General features: G+C 38.5%; 1 long non-coding RNA gene across 1 annotated transcript in view; it reads right to left on the reverse strand.

The window, feature by feature from the left end:
* The window catches only part of LOC110362581 (uncharacterized), a 72,174-nt gene that overhangs the window by 36,676 nt on the left and 23,227 nt on the right, over positions 1-12,271 (reverse strand). The gene's annotated exons all lie outside the window — the stretch shown is intronic.

Here is a 12,271-nt window from a genome sequence, read left to right on the forward strand (position 1 = left end):
GATTGAGTTTTACTGGCACAAAAGTTGCTGGAAAACAAATGCACTGGTGGCAGTTTCAATTTATATTTGCAGCCCTGGAAAAAGTTTCAAACAGCAATTTGAACTGTACAGAAAACCCACAGATATGAGTGTGAGCTAAAAATGGCACTATTTGGGATAGTGGTTTGGTACAGAAACACTGGGCAGACACAGAAGATTTCTTACTCAGGATAACAAAACAGGGAAAAAACTTGGAAGAAGTAGCGAAAGAGTCAGAAGATCATTACATCCAGGGAATAAAAAAAGATATGAAAGTTTCATGTTTTACTTAATTCAGAAAAAAAAAAAAAAAGAAAATGGTAAAGGACTTGAAGAAAATGAGACTTTTTTTTTTTTTTTTTTAATGAGCAAATAAATTAAAAAAACACCTTTAGGCATTTTAAAGCAGTTTATTCATTAAAAACCAACTATAAGTATGATTTGACCTGTAAAAAAGACAAAAAATGTCCAAAAAATAAAAAGGCTAAAGACAAGAAATATGCCAAGCAGGCAACAATGTGTGTGATTGTCCACATAAGAAGTGTTAATCTTTTGGTGCATATGTCAAAACTTCTAATAAGCCTAGTTTTGCAGGCTGGGATTTCTTTAAATCAGGTAGGCCAGGGACTATGATGATTTACAAGTCCATGTCAGGCTAAAGGCTTATAGAGAAATGTTCCTAACCTAATTAAAGAACCAAATTAAGAAGGATATTAGAGGCAGTGTGACAAAATGTTTTAGCAGAAGAAAAATATCTGGTGTTTTAAAGGTTGAGAAATGTCAAGGAAAAACTGGGGATTGCTAGAAGTTGAGATAAGTTCAATTTTGCAAAGAAAACAGGAGCAATAGCAAAAAGAGCAAGGAAAGAAGAGGTTTCTCATTAAGTGTGTGGCAGTAATTAGTAATCACAGGGCAGATAACATAGGTTTGGCCCCTCACATAACTGAATAATTTGCCTCTGAGTTTGGTGGGAGGGATGATGTTGAGCACGAAATCTGAGTGGAAGAGTTGATGGAAGTAAACTCCTCCAGAGGAGGGGAGGAAAAGATGTGAAGAACTTGGTTTATTCAAAGGCTGCCACAAAGGTCAAAGAAATGTTACAGAGCAAACAGCACTCTGTCTTCAGTACAGCAACTGGGACTGACATTATTTAAAAACCTCCTTCATACCAATGAATTCAGCCATGTCAGGCTCTGCTGGGTCATTACCCACCATCAAGCAATTATCTAGTGGGAGGCATTTGGTGCTCCCTGTTCCAATGCTCTCCCACACAAAAGTGTGTATTTTTTCAAAAACACCTTTTCAGCTGGCATCCTCCCCAGAGAGGCCAGTGCCTGAGTGAGCCTGAAGCTTGGAGTCACTTATAATCAGTGAGTGAAACATTAAAACAGAACACCTACTTGCCTCTTGTTATTCTTATTTCTAGAAATGAACAGAATAGTGGAAGACTGTGGCCTGTAAAAGTATCATCTAATAAGAATTGTGTATTTTAGGTATTTCCTTCTGTAAGAGAAAGTATTGACGAGTTATTTCATAAGAAATAATCTGCATTTTAAATATCTTAGAGCAACTGTGCAAGAAAATACTGGAGAAATATTAGAAAGAATAGTAAGTACAGTGGAGTAATTTGAACAATTAGCCAAAACAATTATATGAAGCAAATATAAGCAAAGCTAAAAAGAATTACAGCATAAAAGACTCATATGAATGCTCTGATTAATGTAAAGAGGGATTGCATATGCTATTATAAATGTTTAGTGCCTTTATTTTTAACATAATGGTTTATATTATGGATATAATGACCTTTCAGAAATGGCAGATAAATGACAGTTTCAAGCTAAGAATTTTTCAACTACTTAAGGAAAGTCTGAATGCCAAGTTTTCTTATGATTTTCATTGCACTATATTTACGTTAAAAGCTACATATATATAAACTACAGCAAAGAACCCTTTACTCAGAAATATCATTTGTTTGGATTTCCTATGGCTCTGCTCTCTTACAGTGATATGCATGTATATAAATAACCACAATAAAGCTAAAAAATAAGATCTCAGTGCTAACAACTTACATAACATTTCTCATAACATATTATTTTGAAAGTTAATTTTAAAATTCAGTTGATAGGAAAAATTCATGCAATCATTTGTAAGAGCCTATCTATGAAAAAAAATGAAGAAAATAGTTTCCTATCATCTAAGCTGTTCTTTATAGATACAAAATAATAGTCTGTCTGTACATTTTTGACAGATGTGTTTCTTCTACTGATTACTTTTTTTGTATTTTTACGTTACTACTAGTGAATACATTTCAAAAGACATGTATGTCTTTTCAAGACTGGGACAAACAGATGAAGTGTTGATCTGATAAGATACAAAATACTCTGATGTGTGATTTAAGATGGCCATGACCTTTTTCAGATTGCTGGAAAATATTTGCTAAAAAAGGAAACAAGCATTTGAGGAGGGCTTATTGTCACCATGGAAGTCAGAGCCCAGTTTGAGAGACCTCTTGCATAACAATACTGGCTCTTTCTTAGCACCACTGAAGTGTAAAATGGACACCACCGTGATTACAGATATTGTGAAAGACCAAGGTTGAACCTAATGGCCTCACTGAAGTTAGTCGACCTCACTGAGGTCTTCAGCTGTAGTAAATCAATGTGATCACTGAAATGGATTTTGCTGTGACCACCTGCAGCAGGTGAGGTGCTTCCTTATGATGGTGCTGCAGAGTGATGACATCAGTTCAGAGCAAAGTACTGGACTAAACAAACTAATGCAAGTAGTATCAAACGCTTGTGTGTGTGTGTGTGTGCGTGTGTGTGCTGCCTGCAGTTTAATGTACCTTCCTAAATTTTATGTTTCTTCCTAGCAGTTGATCTGGAGTTGAGATGCTGTCATATGCTGGAAGTCTCCTGATGTGCTATGAATGACACAACTCACTACTGATTTGTGAGTTCATGGTGAAAAATAGAAGGCTTCTCTGCTTTTGATCAGTTCATTCTGCTGTTGTCTGAGACATTTCATAAAGGCTTGTGGGCAGAATGATTAAGTTAGTCAAAGCATCGCTATAAGATTGGTTTGCTGGGAGCACTGTGAGGTGGCCGTGGTGGGCCACACACTACATTTATGATGATCTAATTCAAACTTGTGCAGCTGCATGGCTTTGTGTAACTTTATTTGCTTTATGCTGCCTTATGTGTGGCACAACTTCTCTTGGACTGGCAGATTAGTTTGGAAGAGGATCTGACATTGTCTCTCCAGTGTTTTAAATTCTTTTTTATACTTGGAAATTGTTAAGCTTAACCAGGATAAGAATCTAGTAGAGTGAAAAAGAAATCAAAATGACAAGCAAAGTAGATTTACCTACTGTTCATCAGTCATTTTGATTTCCTAGTGTTTATAAGTTTCTGGCCAGAACAGATATCCTTAACTGAGGCTGATGTTCCCTGTTCCTATAGTAATGTCCTTCAGCCTCCCTTTAATGACCATCTGTTATGCAAATGCTGGCAGTGGCATGATAACTGCATTTCTATGACATTGCACTTTCAGCAAGTGGGACTTGTGCTGACTGTGGACGAATGATACTGCAAATTTTCAGCTAGAGTGTACTGTGATTTATGCCAAATGCTGTAGTTTTGTTTTGCTCCTCCACTGACACCAGTCTTGAAGAGGGAAAAATAACTAAGGACTTTGATATTTCCACAGTTAATGCTGTGTTCCATGCTCAGGGTGGGCTATTAAAAATATAAAATAAAAAATAAGACAACACAAATCTCACTGTTTTTCAGTGGGCTGATGGTCTGCACTTTCTGCCGAAGGGAAAGGAGGCTACCTGTGGAGTGGTAGGGCCTATCCAACACAGGTAGTGGGTAGCTAAGAGAAATGCAAGTAGCCATCTATGCCTCCCTTCACCTTGGGTGGACATGGGAAGGGCTGAGCATTGGTACATTCTCTGTTGCCAAAGCAAATTGACTGCAGTTTGTAGACAAGGCTTCATTTTCAATCAATATGCAATACTATCATTGCCACACTTTGTTTAATATGTTTTAAGTGGCAGAGAAACTGGTTAACTACTTTCCAAATAAGTTCTGTTTGTGGAGGGTTTAGGGCTCTTAAGGAAGCAGTCTGCAAATATTTAATGGTATCTGTGCAAAGAAGAGGCTGGGATCACTTTCTATGTTCATTGATCTGTGTAATTTTTGTGGGATTAATTTGCAGTGCTTTACATGTTTCTATTTCAGTTCTTGAATTGGCCACACTGTTACGGCTTATTTTTTGCTGACAGGAATTATGAATTTCCATCTGGAGTGATTAATTGGAGATTAGGGTACTGGTAGGGTTAGAGAGGCTGATTTATTACTGCAGCTTCCCTTTCCTAAACCCTCTTTAATGGTCTCACAGGACAGAGTGTGTGCTGTTAGGTTATACAGCCCAGCTCTCACTTTTATGAAGGCAGCATAAGAGCCACTGACTAGAGAGCAGCTGAACATGCCACTTCAGGGAGGGCTTGGTAGCTCTAAGGTGGCCAGAAACTGGGAGATGTTTGGACATATGGTCTGTTACAAGCAGGAACTTGTTCTCAGTACTCAGAGCACTAGAGAAAATTTGGATTCCTCTTTAATACAGTATATTTTTTTATTCTGTGCGATGTGAGGATGGCTTTAAGGTGAACAGAGCTAGGCATACACACAAAACTGTAATTATAAGGCTCCTCAAGAAAATGCTACAGGATAAGCGCAGCCAGTTCTGAGTTCAACACAGTTCACGCATGGCTGCTAACTTCAGTGGAGATCTTTGTGGCATGGATGTTTTTTCCAGTCTGCCTGCTTAAGAAGATGATAAGAAAAGGTAAACTGAAGTGTTTTGCTGAATAAGAATAGTTCTTAAATGATTGTTGTTGAGTGAGTACTTCCAAAATAAGACTTGTGTTTCCCACAACCCTGTCCATATTACCAAATTCTCACGTTCCTAGCAAGATAATGCTTTGAAGACTGGAGTAAACAAATCAAAGTCCTTGAAAACAGATTTGTAGGGTGGTTTTGTTTTTTTTTCTGCCTTTCATGGGATGTGCAATTTTCTCTGCAATGTCATGTGATGGAACATGTTAGCAGAGCTGCCCTCAGATTGTAATCTGCATTCACCACAAATTCAAGCAGTTTGAGTGAAGGCTGGAGAATGATGGTAAAAGTACCTTGAAATGAGCACTGAATAACTTCAACCCATTTTGTCTCCCATTAATGGGTTACCTGCTGCAGAGTGAGCTCAAGCCAGTCCCCTGAATCAGTAATAAGAGTGATAGAGGTATTGAAAGACAGAATAAAGACTAAAAGCTATGTACCATCAGCCAAGGAATAGCTTGGGCAGCAGGCTATCCTGACACCCCAAAAGGCAGAATCTAGTGCCTTATTTGCACTGTTTCCCCCAGACTAGATACCCTACACTTTCACATGCAAACATAACTACCAGTCAATGCACTACACTCAGAGAAGTCTCTAAGGAAAGAAGACTATAAGGAAAATGTAATGGAATTGCATTTTTTTAAATCTGAAGAACAGGAGATTGAGTAGAGATGTAACAATAGCATGAATTCAGCTTCTCTAAATGATGCTCTGCTGAAAATGGATGTATTGAAAAACCTGAGCTGCTGCTTCTGATAGAGATCCATAACCAGGCAGGCCTAAGTCAGCATCGAGAAAGGTAAGTTCAATTGCCTGTAGTTTCCAAAAATTGTTCATGACCTGTGAACATATACAATCCTTCCTTTTTAAGGCGAGAGGAACAATGTCTCTCTGGTGCCCTTCTAGGTTTAATGGAGGAGCAACTCAGACACAGGACAAGTACACTTCTGTAATAAAACATCAGGATGGCCTCCTAATAAAACTGAACAATAAAAATGCTGGTTCCAGCTGGGCCTTTTAGACTGCTACTTGTAACTTAATGGTAAACAATAAAAATGCTTGGTGTTCCAGAAGTACCTCGGAATGCTCAAAGATATGAGTGAATGTTATCTTCACAAAAACACTTGAGGAAAGAGAGTCACTGAATAATATCTGTGCCAGTCCCAGACAGAAACAGCACACCTGGCTTAAGCAGATAGAGCTCTCCTTGATGCCAGTGGGATAGTGAGAGCTGAATGTGGCCTGATGTGTCAAATATACAATAATAGAACAGAAAACTCCTATTACCATGTTCACTTTTTTAACCACAAGACCATCCTCTTCCCCAGGAAAAAATATTCCTTTTTGTATAATCTGACAAATATGTCTTATTCCAAGGAAAATATTGGTTTGGGAGAAAAAAAAAAAAGAGCCATGTAGAAATTCAATCAGTATTACCTAATCTTCCTCCCTTCATCTGGGTGTTCTCAACTCATTGATATTTCACAGGCTGTGTTAGAAAAAACAAATCAATCACGCCATGGCATTGTTAATGGCTCAGCCTCTCTCCAGCCAATGATAAGTTACCTTTTTTTTTTTTTTCTCCTTTTGAAAGAACGAGTATCTTCATAGTGGGAGAAGCACCATCAGTCTTACTAATGTCAGTGCAGGTGGAGACACTCCACAGTGTTGTCCTCCCTTCTCTACATACCCCTGTAGGCCTATAGACAAACTGAATACTAAGAAATGTTCTCCTCTCTGTGGTGGGATCCTTCTCACAGGACAATCAATCAATAACTAATAGCAGTGGAATTGTAAGATCTCCTGAAGCGGGATAAATGTAGCAAAGTGGGTGAACTGCAGGATTTAGTTTCAAGTCAGGAAATCAAAATCTCTGCAAAGCCACATTCTGCAGCAGGACCCTAGCTTTTGTCTATAATACTAAGTGGCTGTTGCATAACACTTCTTTTGCTGATAACCCAGTAGAAAATGATTGTTTTTCTTTTGTGCCAGATTTGCCCTATTGTTCTGGGGAGTTTTGCCTGTGTAACAAACCATGCAGTTCTTCATCTACTGAAGAGCTGTACTATAAGAAGAATGAACTCGGTGTGATTCAGCTGAGACCACTCTGCTTTTTTTTTTTTTTTTCCTTTTAGATTAACTAATCACAATATATATAGAAGTAGACTTGTGTGCTACCTAATGTATAAAAGTATGTGAAAGACTAAATCATGAAGAAAACTCATTGCCAAAATACTGTAATCTGAAGAATTTGGTGCATATATTTTATAGATGCATGTGTGAGAGAGACTGCGTTTTATTTTTTTTTCTTTTCTTTAACACATGTGTACCCTGCTCTTAAATCTTAGAAGGTTCAATAATACCTACTCTAATAACACAGAAAACTTGCAGAAGCCTAATGCTTCCCTCTGCTTCCCAACTAGAGAGTGAGCTTCTGCTAAGCAGTCTGAAAAACAAGGCATGTGTTTGTGGGCCTCCCTTTGTGTGGATGCACCCCAAAAGTTCCTGCACTCCCTTGATCCGCAAGTTCACCGTTGCACACGCAATCATACAGCCACCGGCTGCGGGACGTGAGCTCCATCTTGTAGCACTGTAGAAACACGTTACAAAATACAAAGTGGGAGTTAAGCTGTCTGAGGCAACACTTGGCTATTACATGTTATGAGATAAAGACTGGCCACAGAGTACTTCAGCCAATGTCTCCTTCAGCTTACCCTGTTCCAGACTGGTCTGATCACTCCTCAGAGCCTTTCCCTATGCTTTGCTATGACGTGAACAAATCACTGTGTGTTCCAAATTTTTGCTGCATGGTTTTGCTGCTGCTCTGCAGCACACATCCAGAAATGGTTTGCTTTCTCAAGCAATGTTACCAGTTACATTTGGGTTCTAAACCTACATCCACTTCAGCAACCCTGATCTGTAATTGGGTCCTGCAGACCACAAGTCAATGTGGCTGCTTCTCAGATTTTCTTCTCTTGGTCTGTTTTTTTCATTGGTATTTCTTGCAATAACCTTCCTTTGGTGATTGTTTTCTGAGGGCCTTGGAAATCACCCAAGTTGAGGAATAGCATCCATCAGCTTTAATTGATGCATAGTGTTCCCCCTGAAGCCTTTGAAAGAAAAAAAAGTAGAAGTGAACTAATTTGGAGTGTGGCAATTCAATATTAGCCAACTAACATAATGCAAAATAATTGAAAAAGGTTCTTGAACCCAATGTACTTCACTTAAAATTCTGTTCTCACACATTTCTTGCCATATCTTATCATTGTCCAAAAGCATTCATCATAAAAGCAAAAAGAAGCTTATAATCTGCGGTTGACCCTTGATGGAGATAATGATATATTTTCTTCCAAAATCTGTGTGAGGCATAGCTTAATGAAAATGCCCTGTTTAAAAACAGTGTATTGTTTTAAGCGAAAAAAAGACAAAAGAACATTTGATTATAGTTTAGAAATGGCACAATCTTACCCTGCACACAATAGAGGAGATATGTTTATGTAGAGATTTGACGAGAGTCTTTATTCTATAAGAAGTTCAAGAGGCTGAGGTCAGTTTTCAATAGAAAATACATACAAATAAATACATACAAATAAAAGCAGAAGCAAATTCATGTTTTGTGTGTTTTTAAATATTATTTTTAGAAGTAGAGTCATCAGATAAACTTATGAATGGAGCAAAAACATCATCAGACTTTGCATACTCTGTACTATTTGGACCTACAATTTCTCCCTGAATCATGTAACACAAGTTTGGTGCATTCAAAATTCCAGTGGAGCTTCATATAATTTATTTTTATCAAGGTGTTTTTGTCATCATGTAAAGCACATTGTCTGCCTTTCAACTTGTGAACAATATCATACAGAATAGCCCTGATCGGTACAATGATTCTGAAGGGCACAGCCTTGGTCAAACTATCTCTATTGAGCCAGTCAATGTTAAAATCAAGATAGGGTTTGTTTGAAGATCTCGACATTGAACTCTTCATGAATTAGTCCTGTTCAGCTCAGAGACTTTTTATTGCATCCAAAGTGTTCATGCTAGCAGTTAATGCAGAAGTAAATCTGTTGAGAGACCGATTTTGTGAGCAAAACCAGCTCTAATATGTTTTATTCATCTGTTCGGACTTGTTAATTTTCCTGATGTTCTACAATATCTGCTGCAGTTAGCGGGCTTTTTTTTTTGGATGGGATGACAGGTAGAGAAAGATACAAGAGGGCAGTTTGTGTTTGCAGTGTTGTGGTGTTCTGTGTCTCTGACAGTCAACAGTTTGTCTCTGACAGTCAAATGTTTAGACGTATTTGTTGAGTACTGTCCTAGTTTAAATATTGAAAGAAGTACTTGGAGAATGAAGGTTGACCATATGTAACACATACATAGATGAAAATTAATTCTACAGGGAAAGATCTATTCATGAAAGTGTTGAGGAGCTTCCACATTATTAATGCTTCATATTAAACTTGTAGTATGCTCCAAACATTTTGTTATTGTGAATTCATTATGTACCTAACTGATAAGAGACTGTGCATGGAGGAAAGGGGAGTAGAGAACTGAAAGTTTGGGTACCTGGTCAGTTTAGGAGGTGGATTTTGGATTCTAGGGTAAACACAGTAGCCATAAGTGACTGCAGTATTAATGAGCACTAGGGTATCAGCTGAGACAACTTTAAGAAGTAATTAAAATTTCAGTATTATCACCCCATCTATATAAACAGGGCAGGCTGTTCAAACCTCTGAGTTGCCAGGTCTGATATTTTACTGTGCTATGATTTATAGCTGTTGTAAAGTAGTGTAAACTAGGTATGAGATCCTCCCACATAACTTTTCTTGAAAATATAGCCTCTTGCTTGAAAAACACAGAAGAATTTATTTAGGTTTGTAGAAGCACACACTTTACTTTCTGAGCAGCGATGGATTTGTGGATCACTGTACTGGGCAGTGACTAATTAGGCCTCTAATAGACTCTGTGCAGTAGAGGTAATATAACATTTCAGGTACACAAACCAAAACCAGAAACTGATTTATTTCAACCAGCGTACCTCTGTTTCCAAGGAATTCAAACATCAAAACAATTTTCCGTCAACTCAGACTTACTGTAGTTTCATTTAGACATCAGGCTAAAAATAAAAAGCTATCAAATTCTGATGACATATCCTATACAAGTTTACACAGACACACCACTATGATGGTCCTGGAATCTGTTTCCTACTTCTCTCCAAGACATACCTGAGAACTCTTTTTGTTAAATAAAAAGCTGAGCTTTTATTTTTCATTCTCTTTGTCATGACACAGCTCACAGGCAAATATAGCATTTTAAAAGGATTTTGCCCAGACTTCAGTATAAAGTCAGAAATAAAAAGGGACAACCCAGAGCAGATGGGAAATGATCTACCAAAGTAATCATTATGCGGTGTCTTTTTAATGCAACAGAAAATGAAGGGTTCAGATTTCTTAAGAAGGAAAACAAATACACTTGTGCTGTTTCTCAGCTGCTGTAAATAGATTCAGCTTCACTGACCTCAAGCAGCACAGGCAGGGCCTGCATCCCATTTTATTATTCACATTAGAGTATCACCATGAAGGCATAATACAGTCCAGAGGTAGAAGAGAGGTAGCAGGCAGGGATCCCTTTCTCAAAGGCAGATTGTAAGAGGTCATAAAGCAAAGACTGGGCAGAGGGAGCAGACAGTGGAGTTAGCACATGCTTTCTGCAAACATTGTACTGCTGTGAAAGGCTGTGCATGTCAAAGCTCAAGTGCTGACACTGTGGGTGAGAAGTGTGGAAGCACCATCCAGCACAAGCATGAAAGCACAGGCCTGTGATCCTTCCAGCAGCAAAATCCCAGATGAACTTTCCCCCTTTAGACACTACTTTTAATTTTACCCTCTCTCAGGCTTCTGGGGCTGTAACTCTGCACAGGTTTTCTTCATACATGCCCAGAGCTGCCCTGGTCTTGACAGGAACAAGCAGCTCCAAGCCAGTGACTCTTGAATTTTTTGCTGTGCTGTGGCTCAGATTCAGCAGGTCAGGTGGGTGGAGAGTTTTATTCCCATCCCACAGCCTGATATGCCAGCTGCTCTTCTGAGAGCAGTGGGATTCAACCCCTCAGGCTAAGAGAGTAAATTAATTCCATATTTTTATATTTTTGGGAAAAAACCCAAAAGCAACAAACAAACAAACCACAAACAAACAAAAAACCAAAACCAACCAACCAAAAAACCAACAACAAATAAAAAAACAGCATGGTGAGCAGTTTTTTCTTAAAAGTGGTTACAAGGAGAGCTGTTTGGTTCTTTGAAGGAGTTTCGCCTCTCAGCTTTCTCGATGCTGTTTGCAGGCTGGGCAGCAGCAGCAGGCAGAGGTGACTACCTGCAGCTCTGTGCCAGCCACAGGTTTCAGACCGTCCTCTGCCCTCAGCGATCCCTAATAAGTAGGTTTCAGCAGCTGCATGCTGAGTGTACGGATTTTGGGCAGGTCCGAGCTTAACATGCTGGCTGTTTTGGATCTCATTCAGCAGCAACTGGCTTTCCTATGAAGATACATGGTAGTAAAAATTTCACTCCCAGACCTAAGCTGGCAGACAATGCTTCCTGGGGCTTGCCTTTAAGTATCCTCTGGGAGAGAAGCAAGGATCAAAACTGACACTGAAAAAGACCTTCTTTTGAAAAATGTTTGTGAGTTCTTGCAGGATAAAACAGGGCAGTCCACAAAATCATTCTTCTGCTATAAATATGCTTCCCATGAAAACAGTCAAAAAACTTCATGTGTATTCTTGTATGTGCAATATGTATGCAAGGTCTAAGTCTGCTGAACCTGAAAATGTCAAAAATCACTCCTATCATGAGAGGTTGTTGTGTAAAACTTTCATGACATTGTAAAGCTGCTGTATATTTTTTCTTGTGTCCAAACATCCTTTTGTCTCCATTAGCATTTAGCGCAGATAAATTAATTAATAAAAGAAAGCCACATTTTTGTCACATTATCATTTACAAAGAGCACTTTTATGCAACAGATAGGCCATATTCTAAATTGATTTAATCCATCCAACTCTGCTGGTTTTCATATCTGCTTGTTGATTTATTCTTGCCTAAGTTCTTTCCCCAAAGTATCTGCTGCCACATGGGGTGATACTTGTCCTAAATTGTGCTGATGAGAAAACAGCTCTGAAGGACTGAGTGTAGTCCTTTCTGGTGGAAATTTCATGAAAATGGAATTATTTTGGAAACTAACAATGATCTTTCCTTAGCTGAAATTTTGGGGTTTTCACATGCCATTGGAAATGTGTTCTTTCACATGCACATACAATGTTTCCTAAAATTAAAGGGTCAAGATGTCTCATTACTGTATGATCTAAC

Source organism: Columba livia, chromosome 3 (genome assembly GCF_036013475.1).
Source record: "Columba livia isolate bColLiv1 breed racing homer chromosome 3, bColLiv1.pat.W.v2, whole genome shotgun sequence".
In the NCBI taxonomy this organism is placed as follows: domain Eukaryota; kingdom Metazoa; phylum Chordata; class Aves; order Columbiformes; family Columbidae; genus Columba; species Columba livia.